Below are 14,244 nucleotides of genomic sequence, written 5' to 3' on the forward strand. Positions count from 1 at the left end.
TGCAAGCAAACAACCAACCTCAGACAGCAACAAGGATTCCACAACTCAAATGCTATGTTCAGGTTACCACACAAATAGACCATCTTGTGGCTTAAGCTATTGGACTGGTGCCTTCCACATGATAAAACCATTGCTGGATTCCCACAACACATTGCACTATCCAACCCCATTTTAGACTTTTTGTTTGTTTGTTTGTTTGTTCATTTAGTCACTTCCGACTCTTCGTGACTTCATGGACCAGCCCACGCCAGAGCTTCCTGTCGGTCGTCAACACCCCCAACTCCCCCAGGGACGAGTCCATCACCTCTAGAATATCATCCATCCACCTTGCCCTTGGTCGGCCCCTCTTCCTTTTGCCTTCCACTCTCCCTAGCATCAGCATCTTCTCCAGGGTGTCCTGCCTTCTCATTATGTGGCCAAAGTATTTCAGTTTTGCCTTTAATATCGTTCCCTCGAGTGAGCAGTCTGGCTTTATTTCCTGGAGGATGGACTGGTTTGATCTTCTTGCAGTCCAAGGTACTCTCAGAATTTTCCTCCAACACCACAGTTCAAAAGCATCGATCTTCCTTCTCTCAGCCTTCTTTATGGTCCAGCTCTCGCAGCCATATGTTACTACTGGGAATACCATTGCTTTAACTATGCGGACCTTTGTTGTCAGTGTGATGTCTCTGCTCTTAACTATTTTATTGAGATTTGTCATTGCTCTCCTCCCAAGGATTAAGCGTCTTCTGATTTCCTGACTGCAGTCAGCATCTGCAGTAATCTTCGCACCTAGAAATACAAAGTCTTTCACTGCTTCTACATTTTCTCCCTCTATTTGCCAGTTATCAATCAAGCTGGTTGCCATAATCTTGGTTTTTTTGAGGTTTAGCTGCAAGCCAACTTTTGCACTTTCTTCTTTCACCTTCATCATAAGGCTCCTCAGTTCCTCTTCGCTTTCAGCCATCAAAGTGGTATCATCTGCATATCTGAGATTGTTAATGTTTCTTCCAGCGATTTTAACTCCAGCCTTGGATTCCTCAAGCCCAGCTTGTCGCATGATGTGTTCTGCATACAAGTTGAATAGGTAGGGTGAGAGTATACAGCCCTGCTGTACTCCTTTCCCAATCTTAAACCAGTCTGTTGTTCCGTGGTCTGTTCTTACTGTTGCTACTTGGTCGTTATACAGATTCTTCAGGAGGCATACAAGATGACTTGGTATCCCCATACCACTAAGAACTTGCCACAATTTGTTATGGTCCACACAGTCAAAGGCTTTAGAATAGTCAATAAAACAGAAAGAGATGTTTTTCTGAAACTCCCTGGCTTTTCCCATTATCCAGCGGATATTGGCAATTTGGTCCCGAGTTCCTCTGCCTTTTCTAAACCCAGCTTGTACATCCGGCAATTCTCGCTCCATGAATTGCTGAAGTCTACCTTGCAGGATCTTGAGCATTACCTTACTGGCATGTGAAATGAGTGCCACTGTTCGATAGTTTGAACATTCTTTAGTGTTTCCCTTTTTTGGTATGGGGATATAAGTTGATTTTTTCCAATCTGATAGCCATTCTTGTGTTTTCCAAATTTGCTGGCATCTAGCATGCATTACCTTGACAGCATCATCTTGCAAGATTTTGAACAGTTCAGCTGGGATGCCGTCGTCTCCTGCTGCCTTGTTATTAGCAATGCTTCTTAAGGCCCATTCAACCTCACTCTTCAGGATGTCTGGCTCTAGCTCACTGACCACACCATCAAAGCTATCCCCGATATTGTTATCCTTCCTATACAGGTCTTCCGTATATTCTTGCTACCTTTTCTTGATCTCTTCTTCTTCTGTTAGGTCCTTGCCATCTTTGTTTTTGATCATACCCATTTTGGCCTGGAATTTACCTCCAATGTTTCTAATTTTCTGGAAGAGGTCTCTTGTCCTTTCTATTCTATTGTCTTCTTCCACTTCCGCACATTGCTTGTTTAAAAATAATTCCTTATCTCTTCTGGCTAACCTCTGGAATTTTGCATTTAATTGGGCATATCTCCCCCTATCACTGTTGCCTTTTGCTTTCCTTCTTTCTTGGGCTACTTCTAGTGTCTCAGCAGACAGCCATTTTGCCTTCTTGGTTTTCTCTTTCTTTGGGATGTATTTTGTTGCCGCCTCTTGAACAATGTTGCGGACTTCTGTCCAGCGTTCTTCCGGGACCCTATCTACTAAGTCCAGTCCCTTAAATCTATTCTTCACCTCCACTGCATATTCCTTAGGAATATTAGTGAGCTCATATCTAGCTGATCTGTGGGTCTTCCCTAATCTCTTTAGTCTGATCCTAAATTGTGCAAGAAGAAGTTTGTGATTTGAACTACAGTCAGCTCCAGGTCTTGTTTTTACCGACTGTATAGATGTCTGCCACCTTTGGCTGCAAAGGATGTAGTCAATCTGGTTTCAGTGTTGTCCATCTGGTGAAGTCCATGTATAAAGCCGTCTCTTAGGTTGCTGGAAGAGAGTATTTGTTATGCACATTGAGTTGTCTTGGCAAAATTCTATCAGCCTATGTCCTGCTTCATTTTGTTCACCCAGGCCATGCTTACCTGTAATTCCAGGTGTCATTTGACTGCCCACCTTAGCATTCCAGTCTCCCGTGATGAAAATAACATCTCTTTTAGGCGTGTTGTCCAGTAGGTGCTGCAGATCCTCATAGAACTGCTCTACTTCAGCTTCTTCAGCATCTGTGGTTGGGGCGTATATTTGGATCACTGTGATGTTAGATGGCTTGCCCTGAATTCGAATTGAGATCATTCTATCGTTTTTTGGATTGTATCCAAGCACTGCTTTAGCCACTTTACTATTAATTATGAAGGCTACTCCATTTCTTCTGTGGTCCTCTTGTCCACAGTAGTAGATCTGGTGGTCATTTGATGTGAAGTGGCCCATTCCAGTCCATTTCAGTTCACTGACGCCCAAAATGTCTATCTTTAATCTTGACATCTCACCAATAACCACATCCAATTTGCCCTGGCTCATAGATCTTACATTCCAGGTTCCAATGGTGTGTTGATCCTTAGAACATCGGATTCGCCGTTCACCACCAGCACCGTCGGCCGCTAGCCGTCCTTTCGGCTTTGAGCTAGCTGCGTCATCACGTCTGGGGCTAGTTGAACTCATCCTCTGTTCCTCCCCAGTAGCATTTTGACCATCTTCCGACCTGGGGGTCTCATCTTCTGATGGTATACCGACATATCTCTGGTTGTACTGATCCATTTAGTTTTCACGGCAAGAATACTGGGGTGGGTTGCCATTACCTTCCCCAGGGATCGCATTTAGTCTGACCTCTCTGTCATGACCTTCCCGTCTTGGGTGGCCCTTCATGGTTTCGCTCATGGCATCATTGAGGTGCTCAAGCTCCAGCACCACAACAAGGTAACAATCCTTTGCTGAAGCATTTTAGACTACTCTAAAATATTGTGCAAACCAGCCACATTGGCAGAGGTGACAGCAGGCAGCAACCAACTATTTAATGGACCCTGGATGGATTCACACATCACACTATCCCGAGATTTAACGTGGAGTATACTAGCAGATTTGGGCTGCAGAAATTCAGACAACCACTAGATGGTATAAAGGAGGGGTTTTCTGTACCTCCAGCAGCCCCCCAGATTTTTGCAGCCTATATATAGTAGCCTTAATAACCGCCAATGGCTTCTTCATAGAACACTATCAAAATCAAAGAAACCATATTACCACTGCATACATACTGTATGACCCACTAAGGTTAATGAAAGACCTAGGTTGCATTCACTGACAAACTAGTCAACCAGTTTAATTAGTGTGCTCTGTAAACCCAATCCATGTGGTTACTTTATGATTCAGGGTGTCAAACAGGCTCCAAAAATTAGATTAATTCAGGAAATCTCTCTTAGCCCAACTAAACTAAAACTCTCAGCCCAACTCACCTCACAGGGTGGGGAAAATAGGAGGGGGAAGGAGTATTAAGTATGTTCCCTGCCTTGAGTTATTTATAAAAATAATAAAGGCAGGATAAAAAAATATGAAAGAAAAGATCAGCAGGTATCTTGCGATGTAGACCTAGTAGCTCTAGCATGTCATGAGAATCTGCGTCTTGAATCAAAACGAGGTTAAAGCAGAGCATCTTATGCAAGCTTCGTACTAATTTGTATTATTGGGTCACTTCCTCAACTCCGATTCTATATATAATTTGTATCTGAAAGAGAGTAATATTTCAAAGTTAACTTGTTCTTCTAGCCTCCACATACACAGCCAGGAGTCTGAAGTAGTCACTGAAACCCCAGAAACCGATCAGCCAGTTAGCCACTAGAAACGATGACTACTGGGTTCCCACCAAACCTGGCTACCCTACTTTTATAAGGTGACCCCAGACCTTTGGATAAATTCCATGCCCACAGATAGTACATACCAGGCTAGGTGTATTGTGGAAACCCAATGTATGGCTTAGCATGATGTGTAAACCAAGCTCCTGTGGATTTTAAATCATGGTTTGTGGCATAGTGTGCTATGCAAACCCAGACAATTGCTACTTACTCAACAAACCATGGTTAAGGGATTTCCAAAAAAACCCAGAACTGTTTCTCCTTGGACTGATGGAGAAACAGCTTGAGAACAGCTTGAGATGGGACTTTGCTTTTATATATGATTACAGCAGCAAGACTTTTTATGCACAAAGATGGAAAGATCCACAAATTCCTACAGTGGAGGAATAGATGATTAAACTGATGGAACTGGCCCAAATGGCCAAGTTAACAGTGTTGATAAGAGAAAATACCATGTCTGGATCTGTCTCTACTTGGCAACCACTTTTAGACTATTTGCTTATGTCAGAAAAAAATGAAATTTTGATTTTGGGTTTTGATTATTAAATGGACTGATTTGATAGAAATAATGTTACTAAGGTTAAAGTAATGGTAAGAGATTATATTTGTAAATGCATTTATATCTGTATTGGAGAAGGTCGGAAGTCACTTTCTGTTTCTGTCTTCTCTCTAACTCTGCACTTTAATAATTTTTCTTTTTTTCTTTAGTTCTGTATTCCATCTTTTCTATATTCTACATTTTGTATCTTAACTATACTTTGAAAATTAATAAAGTTGTAAAAAAAAACGAGAGCCAGTTTGGTCTAGTAGTTAAGGCAATGGGCTAGAAACCAGGAGACTGAGAGTTCTAGTCCCACCTTAGGCATGAAAGCTGGCTGGGTGACCTTGGGCCAGTCCCTCTCTCTCAGCCCAAGAGCCAATCAGGCATGGTATGAGAGTTCTAGTCCCGCCTTAGGCACGAAAGCCGGCTGGGTGACCTTGGGCCAGTCCCTCTCTCTCAGCCCAAGAGCCAATCAGGTGTGGTATGAGAGTTCTAGTCCTGCCTTAGGCATGAAAGCTGGCTGGGTGACCTTGGGCCAGTCCCCCTCTCTCAGCCCAAGAGCCAATCAGGCATAGTAGGTGAGTTCTAGTCCCGCCTTAGGCATGAAAGCTGGCTGGGTGATTTTCGGCCAGTCCCTCTGTCTCAGTCCAGCTCACCTCACAGGGTTGTTGTTGTGGGGAAAATAGGAGGAAGGAGTATTAGGTATGTTCCCTGCCTTGAGTTATTTATAAAAATTATAAAGGTGGGATAAAAAAAAAATCCAAATAAATAAATAAATAAACATGGTTAAGCTGTGTCTGCTTTTGCAACTGCCCAACCCAGTCAAGGAATTAAACCCGCAGTACATTGAATCACAATATACTGCCAGATAGGGGTCACACAATATGTTATGTGTCAAAAAAAGGCCCTAATGAAAGTCAAAACTAAGTCAGCTTTGCATGAGGTATAAACACAGCTACTTCTTTAATTGACCTAGTTGTGTGTTGTGTGAACCCAGCCACCATACAGAAGTGATTTAAAAAGTGTCCCATTGGATCTATATAATATCAAGCTAGGGTTACCAAGTATGAGTAGCAAAGATCAAAATAACTGACTGATTGAGTGCCATCAAGTTGGTGTCAACACACCAGAATGATCTTCTCCAGCCTGGTCCTTCAGGTCTTCCAGTGGGGCACCCATTGCCACTGTAATTGAGTCCATCCACCTTGCTGCTGGTCATCATCTTCTCTTTCCTGCCACCTTTCCCAGCATTATAGGCTCTCCAGAGAGCTAAATTTTTGCATAATATGTAAGTACTATAATTTGAGCCTGGTCATTTTTGCCTTGAGTAAGAACTCTGGATTGATTTGTTCAACGATCCATTTGTTTGTTTTCTTGGCTGTCCATGGAACTCTCAAGTGTCTTCTCCAACACCAAACTTCAAAAGCATCAATGTTCTTTCTATTCTGCTTTTTCAAAATCCAACTTTGATATCAATAAAGTGTCACAGATCTTTGTAGGTATAGACATGTCGCAGCATCTGAATATATTTTCCAAGCCCTTCATGTCTCCGCTACCAAGTGCTAGTCTGCAGTGTGTCTCTTGACTGCTGGTTCCTTTATTGTTGATAGCTGAACCTAAAAAGGCAGAAATTATCCACTTCAACATCTTCATTATCAGTTCTAAAGCTAGTTGCTCTACCTGTTGTCATGCGTTTGGTCTTTATATTTAATCTTAGTCCCATTTATTCATTCTGCTGTCGCGTCGCGCGACCAGTCCTTCGCCCTTCGGTCTATGGGATTCCCTGGGGGGGAATGAGCCAACGATTCCCTCGCAAGGGTGAGGTCGAAAAAACAACGGTAGGTACAGGATTCTTTTGTGGTGAGAGACGCCACATCTCAGGAGGTTGCTGGTACTGCCTCCTGGTGCCACGCCCCCACCTCCTTTTATTCCGCAGTTCTATCAGGGCGGGGGAGTGAGTACAAAGAGAATAGGGAAATACAAGTCATGCCCTTATAAGGGAATATACAGCATTCTGAGGCTACGTGAGAGACATGCAATCTAGCTGTGCAGTAATGGAGTCAGGTTCGTCACATTTCCACCTTTTTTATTTAATTTTGTCCTCCCCCCAGAGGGTCTGAGTCGGGGAGCCAGGGACTCTTCAGTCCAAGGAGACCCATCCCAGCGTCCTCTCTCGGGGGGTAGTGTGACTGGGGGTCCTTGTCCATTTCCGATTCACTATCAGAGGACCATCCCAAGAGTGGTGTTTTCTCCATACCTACAGCAGTGACCAGGTGTTGAACAGCAAGCTTTGTCTCGGATACCTCTGAGTCCAATGTATGAAGTCTCTGCTTTAAGAAGCGGAGAACGCGACCCAGCACACAGGGGCCTATGGTGCATACGAGAATCAATAACAGGAGGGGCCCCAACAGAGTGGACAACAGTGTGGTTAGCCATGGAGAAATGCTAAACATATTTTGATACCATGACATGGATTGTTGGCGCTCCAATTCCCTTGTTTTTAAACGGGAATTGAGCTCTTTCATAGAGTCCAATACTACTCCTGAGTTGTCGGCATAAAAACAGCAGTCTTCCTTTAGAGCAACACACAGTCCCCCTTGTTTGAGGAACAGAAGGTCGAGACCCCTACGATTTTGCAAAACCACTTCGGATAGAGAGGTAAGGGAATCTTGTAGCGCCACAATAGATTGTTCGATGGCGCGAAGGTCAGTGTCAATGATAGCACTAAGGTGACGCAGGTTCTGATCATTGACAACAAGGGCTGACACACCGGTGGCGGCTCCGGCCGCACCTAAGCCCAGTAGGACTGATAAAGTTACAGCAGTCACTACTTCGCGCTTAGCCTTGAGGGGGTAATGAGGGGGTTCTAAAATGGAGATAAGTTCGTCAGGGGAATAGATAGAGATTTTGGGGAGTAGGAGCACCTGAATACAAAAGGCGTTAGTTCGTAACAAAGTATCACCGTATACACATGCGGTGAGGCCAGAAGAACATGCCCAAACAGAGTTGTTCCCAGGGATAAAGTATTGCCCTGTCAATCGGGCAGAGATATTACCAGAGGTAGTGTAGAGTACACCGTAGCCACCATGGCCGGTGTAACCGTTGATGTTCAAGCGATTTTTTGGAAGATAGAGGGCACAGTGATCATGAGAAGAATTAAGGCAATATTGAGTATAGTTAGCAGGAACACGGCCAAGGCAGCAGCCCTGCCCTATTATAGAGGTGATAGTCAACGTGGTGTTTTGCCAGCGGCAGGAGGAGGCTGAGGTAGAGTTTCGGATAGGGTCAGGAGAACCGACTGCTTCATAGAATGGTGGAGAGGAAGACAAACAAAGCCAACATCGAGATGTGTTAGAAGCGGTGTGAACAAGGGAAAAGGAGGAGTTAAGAAGAGAGACAAGGGGTTTTTTTTGTTTGGTGAGGGGTTTAAGAAAGGTGGAGTGAATGTCGTCGGCATTGGGCCCAACAGGTGGGGACTGAGGGAGAGTGACCTGTCGTTGAATGTAGAATATGTTGCCATAATGAAACCCGGGCCATCCGGCATATATACGACCTCCCCATTTTACACCTGAGTCCCAGGCATTCCCCTGAGCTTTTCCTGCAGCAGTGAATTGTACAATAACCGGATTACATTTATTCCAACCCTGATTGGTCGCGGTGCACTCAATGTCCTCTCTCAACCGAGTGAGAGTGATGTAATCAGTCTTATACGGAGGGGTCCAGTAGATGTGGCCGGTGGAAACGCAGGACCAAGACTTGCAAAAGTAATCTGCTAAGCCTCCGCAGTCGTGCACGTGGTCAGGGCGGGTGTCATGTCCTGGGCACACATACAGGGGATACCTTTTAACGATGGAGTGGCTGGGCGGGGTGCCGTCCAGCCTCCTGTAGGCTGTCACTCCTAAAAGCATTTCTGAAAAGTCAAAATACAGGTTAGGGAAACAAGATACAATTGGGCTATAACAAAAGGAGGTATTCAGGATCTGACCCAAGGCATCGCAGATTGTCCAGGTGATACTGTAAGGGCGATGCGATCCCTGGGCGTCAGATGCCAGCAGGCGTCGTCCCTGCCAACGGGCGGGCTCAGGAAGGGAGAGTTGAAACAAGGTGAGCGTAAGGCGAGATGAGGTGGCGAACCCCTTAATTAATTTTGTTATTTCACAGTGATATTGTCCTAGATCGGTCAACTGTACGTTGGTGATAGCAAGGGTAGTTTGGCGAAAGTGATAAGTGATGGAGTAGGAATCGCCATCTTGGAGAAGAGTGTTGTTGCGAAACCAGCGCCAGAAGGTGCCTTTTCTTTTGATGGGAGAGCGTTGAAGACATTCCATGGCGTTGGATGCTGAGCTGCGGCCGATGGTGGCAGGGTAGCGTAAACGATGGGTTCGAATGAGAGAGGTTGTTTTAGGGTTCGTTGTGAGGGGAGCAAAGATGGAAGAGAGATAACAGAGAAGGAGGGTCAAGGAGGTGCTTGTCAGGAGGCTGCCCATGATACGGCCGGATACAGCGAGCAGGAACCCAGAGCACTCGATCAGGAAGTTGCACAGCAGCGTAGCCTTTTCCCCAGGTGACGAGTTGCGCAGGGCCTTTCCACTCAGGGCTGGGCAGTTGCCTAAAATAAACAAGGGGACGGGAAGAGGGAACTACTGGCTTAGAAAAGTGTCGAGATGCAGCCGTAGCAGGGGGGGTACCGGTAAGATTAAGGAAATTTAAGGTAAACAAGGTGAGATTAAGGATATTTTGTAACATCGGGAGGCTTGGGGGGCCTAAGGCCTTTTTCCCCGTTTGCCGATCAAGGGCATTCTTTAGGGTCTGGTTAGCCCTTTCCACAATAGCCTGACCTTGGCTGTTGAATGGTATACCGAATCTGTGAGTAATGGACCACTTACGGCAAAACTCAGCAAAGGGAGTGCTGACGTAAGCAGGGCCATTGTCAGTTTTCAAAGTTTTGGGACATCCCGATGTGACGAAAGTGCGAATACAATGATTGATTACGTTTTTCGTGGCTTCTCCTCTTTGCAAAGTTGCCAGGATGAATCCCGAATAAGTATCCACAGATACATGGATATACTTCCAAGGTGCAAAAGAGGGATAATGAGTGACATCCATCTGCCATGTGTCACAAGCTTGGATACCCCTGGGATTAACTCCCTCAGGGATGCACTTTGCCTGCAAACTGCAGGTTGGACATTGTTGAAGAATGGCGGTAGCTTCTTGATATGTAATGCCAAATTGGCGCACCAATGCTTTTTTATTTTGGTGGAAATAAGCATGGCTGTCCCCTGCTAAAAGCTGCGGAGGAAGAGGGGAAGAGGCCATAATTTTGCAAGCCTCATCTGCCATGTGGTTGCCTTCGGACAGGAAACCGGGTAGCTGTTGGTGGCTTCTAATATGCGCTACAAACAAAGGGGATGTTCTGTCCTTCAGGAGAGTTTGAAGCTGCAAAAAAAGCGTCATGAGAGAGGGGGGGGTAACAGGGGAAATATATGCATCAAACATGGCCACAGCCATTTGAGTGACATACATACTATCTAATATAACATTCAAAGGCTGTTCTGGGAAAAGGGACAAGGCTAACAGAAAAGCGGCTAACTCAGCCTGTTGGGCAGATGCTTGTGGGCCTGTTAGGCGTTTATGCCATTTGCAATTATTTTGCCATGTACAAGCCCCTATGGTTTTGGAGCCGTCTGTAAAAACAGTGAGGGCTTCCTTGAGTGGCTGCTGAACGAACGGCGAGGTTAGTGTGAAGGGTACTGTTCGCAACAGTTGCAATCGAGGATCAGGGGGAAGATGGCATGACACCTGGCCACACCAGTCCTCCAAGGCATCCTGCAGTGCAGTGGAGTTTTGTAGGAGGGGTTCCCATTGAGTAACCTTAAGGGGAATGTACAGGGTGGAAACATCCAGTCCCATTAGGGCTCTAATCCTCTTCCGGCCTTTCTCAACAAGAGAGGCCATTTGTGCTGCTCTGGTGATGATGGATGTCTTAGGTGTGTGTGGCAAGTGTAGCCATTCTAAAATATGTAGATGTTTGTTATCAGACGTTTGGACAATGATGGCAGTTAATAATTGATGTGTTGAAAGAATGGCAAGAGAGGGTGGTTTGTCAGTGAGCGCACGGTCCACCCATTGGGTCGTAAGGACGGCATTGACCTGTTGGAGGGCATGCAATTGTTGTTCTGTAAGGTACACCTTGTCAGCTGGGTTTGTCAAACCCACTAACGCTTGGAATAAAGGTGATAACATGGGTGTAGTTAAAGCGAGGTATGCGCGGGCCCAGTTAATGACCCCCAGACATTGTTGTAATTGGACCAAGGTGGTCGGCTGGGGAAGCGTGAGCATAGGTAGAAGTGGGGCAGCCGTGGAGGCTAAAACTTTGTGGCCTAGATATTGCATTGGATAACGAGACTGGACCTTTTCTGGTGCAACGTGCAACCCTGCCGTTGCTAGGGTGGCTAAAAGAATAGGAAAAGTTTTTTGAACTGTCCCTTTCGGGCCCTCAGCAGCGACTAAAATGTCATCCATATAATGATACACAAGAAAATGCGGAAATTGGGATCTATAGGGTTGCAATGCTTTATCGACAAAAAATTGGCACATTGTGGGTGAGTTCAACATGCCTTGTGGGAGGACCTTCCACTGGTACCGAGCAGTAGGCTTTGAATTGTTAAGTTCCGGTACCGTAAATGCGAAAATAATTCTGTCCTTTTGTGCCAAAGGTATGGAAAAAAAACAATCCTTGAGGTCTATTACAATAAGGTCGTGTCCTTCCGGAATCAAGTTGGGGTTGGGAAGTCCACACTGCAAAGGTCCCATGGGCTGAAGGATGGTGTTGATAGCCCTAAGATCCTGTAGGAGGCGCCATTTGCCAGACTTCTTTTTGATGACAAATACCGGAGTATTGTATGGGCTGGTGGAGGTTTCGATATGGCCTTCAATTAACTGCTGTTGGACCAAGATATGTAAGGCGTCCAGTTTCTCTTTGGTGAGTGGCCATTGATCAACCCATACCGGCACAGAGGTTTTGAGAGAGAGAGAGAGAGACCCTAAAGGGTCCTGTAAAGCCATTAGGGAAGTTGAATAAAAGCGTGGAACTGTGAAAGCAAGTCACGGCCCCATAGGTTACAGTGCAAAGGCAAGATATAAGGCTTTAGATAAGCTGTAATATGAGAATGAGCAGTCACAGCAGAAAGCCAATGAGAGCTGACCTTAGCGGCCTGTGCTCCGCCTACTCCTTGCACCGAGGAGGCTTCGGCGATAGGCCAGGAGGAGGGCCATTCAGCGGAACGAATGACAGAGACGTCGGCGCCGGTGTCAATCAAGCCTTCGAAAGAGCGACCATTTAGTGTGACAAGGAGGGTGGGTTTAGAGGTTTGGACTGGTTGCTGCAAGGCAAACAATGATGGCATATCAGGAGAAGGGAGAAGTATGAGCGTGGCGACAATTGTTCCTTTATCTAAGGAAAAGCACCTATCTCCCACTCCTGCCAGAGCAATTTGTGTCAAATCTGACGAGTCATACAAATAGGGAGCAGCAACCATTCCCTCAAGCGTGAGCGAGGAGTTGGGAATAAGCAAAGCAGGGGTAAGAGGAGGGAGGGGTTTATGCAGCGTGACAACAAGAGGAAGGGAAAGGACAGCCCCCGGATCGTCATACAAAAGATCCTCTGCCAACTCCACAGGGAAGCTGGTGATGGGTAATTCAGCCTTTGGGGCGGGGTTAGCTGACAACCCCCGATCTAGTTTTCCGAAGGCTGGTGAGGGGAGGAGTTGTTGCGACATTGCGAGGCCCAATGATAGCCTTTGCGGCACCTGGGACAAGGAGTTTTAGGTTTGGAGGGGGGGGGCGGCCCCCTTTGAGTGGAAGGGGGCGCCCCACCTCCCCCGGGTGCACGGCATTGATTCTTAAAGTGGCCCGGCTTCCCACAATTAAAGCAATTTCCATGACGAGTGATTGCGAGGGCTTCCGGGGAATGGAGCTGAGGGGAGGGGTTAGTAGAAGGTAGCGAGGTGGTAATGGCGGCAGCGAGAGCGCTCACTTTATGAGAGGTGGTACCAACGATTCTGCAGAGTTGCAGGAAGTCTGCAAGCTTTACACCCGGTTGATTGACTGCGGGTTGCAGAATGGTCTGGCAGTCATGATTAGCGTTAGAGAAAGCAAGTTTCATTAGCAGCTCTTGTTTAGCCGTGGCATTATCAATTTGTCGGTCTAAAGCAATCTGAAGGCGACTTATGAAGGAAGCATATGGTTCATTTGGTTCTTGCATTATTTTCAAAAACGTTTGGGTGGATTGAGAGTCGGAATCATCCACTCTTTTGAGAGCATTCATGGCGCACATGTGAATAATAGCAAAACAACGACGGGGGGAGTTCTGTTGCTGGACTAAGGTTGCGAATTGTCCCTTTCCTAATAATTGATTTGCGGTCACCCCTGCGGGAAGACCTCTTCTAATTTCTACTTCCACCCCTTTGTCGTATTCAGATTGCCACACAACGTATTGCGCCGGGGTCATAAGCATAGAAAAAAGCATTTTCCAATCATACAATAACATAACAGTGTTAGCAGTAACTAAAGAGTCTAAAACTCCCCTAGTAAAAGGAGAGTGCAAGCCGTAGGTGGTTACAGCATCTTTGATTTGTTTCAAAACCTTAAGTTCAATATTGTTATACAAATTTCCTCCCGCCGCCCCTAGGCCGATGGTCATGGGAAAGGCAGAGGGACTCTCCATTTCCAATGAGAGGGGGGAGGAGAGGAGTTCAGTGATGGCGCCTCCTAGGGGGTGGTGTTGAGGGGAGTCGGGGGTTGGAGCTGAAGGGGGAGGAGGAACGGCTGGGTATGGAGGGGGTGGTGGTGAGGCAGCATCGAGATGGGCGGCAAGAGGGGGTGGGGTTTTTGGGCCGGGAGGAGAAGGGCAAGTTTCCGGGGAAGACGAGGGAGGGTAAAGAGTGTTGATGGCCGCCATAACAGCCTTCCAGGCAGTCAGAATAGGCACGGGTGCTCGTGGGGTATCATGAAAATATTTTCCTATCCTTTCCCAAGTGGATGCTTTGAGCGACCCCTCTGAAGGATAGACAGGGCAGTGTCTCTCCATGTACAGTAGGAGTTGAGTCACCGAATTTTTTGAAATGGGAAAGATGGTCGTACCGTTAGCCTTTTGACAAGAGTTAGCCTTCTTCACTAAATCATAAAGTTCGTCCCTATGAACTGACGAAACTTTGGAGAGTGGGGAGCCCATTACTTACGATTGCAGAGCCTTTGCCAGGTGCGTAGTAACGAGAGTGAAGGCAGTGCACCTCTAGACAGAGATCACACTGTGAGACCGAAGGGATCCCGGACGAGCCCCCAGTTGTCGCGTCGCGCGACCAGTCCTTCGCCCTTCGGTCTATGGG

The sequence above is a fragment of the Candoia aspera genome, chromosome 1 (genome assembly GCF_035149785.1).
Source record: "Candoia aspera isolate rCanAsp1 chromosome 1, rCanAsp1.hap2, whole genome shotgun sequence".
NCBI lineage: Eukaryota > Metazoa > Chordata > Lepidosauria > Squamata > Boidae > Candoia > Candoia aspera.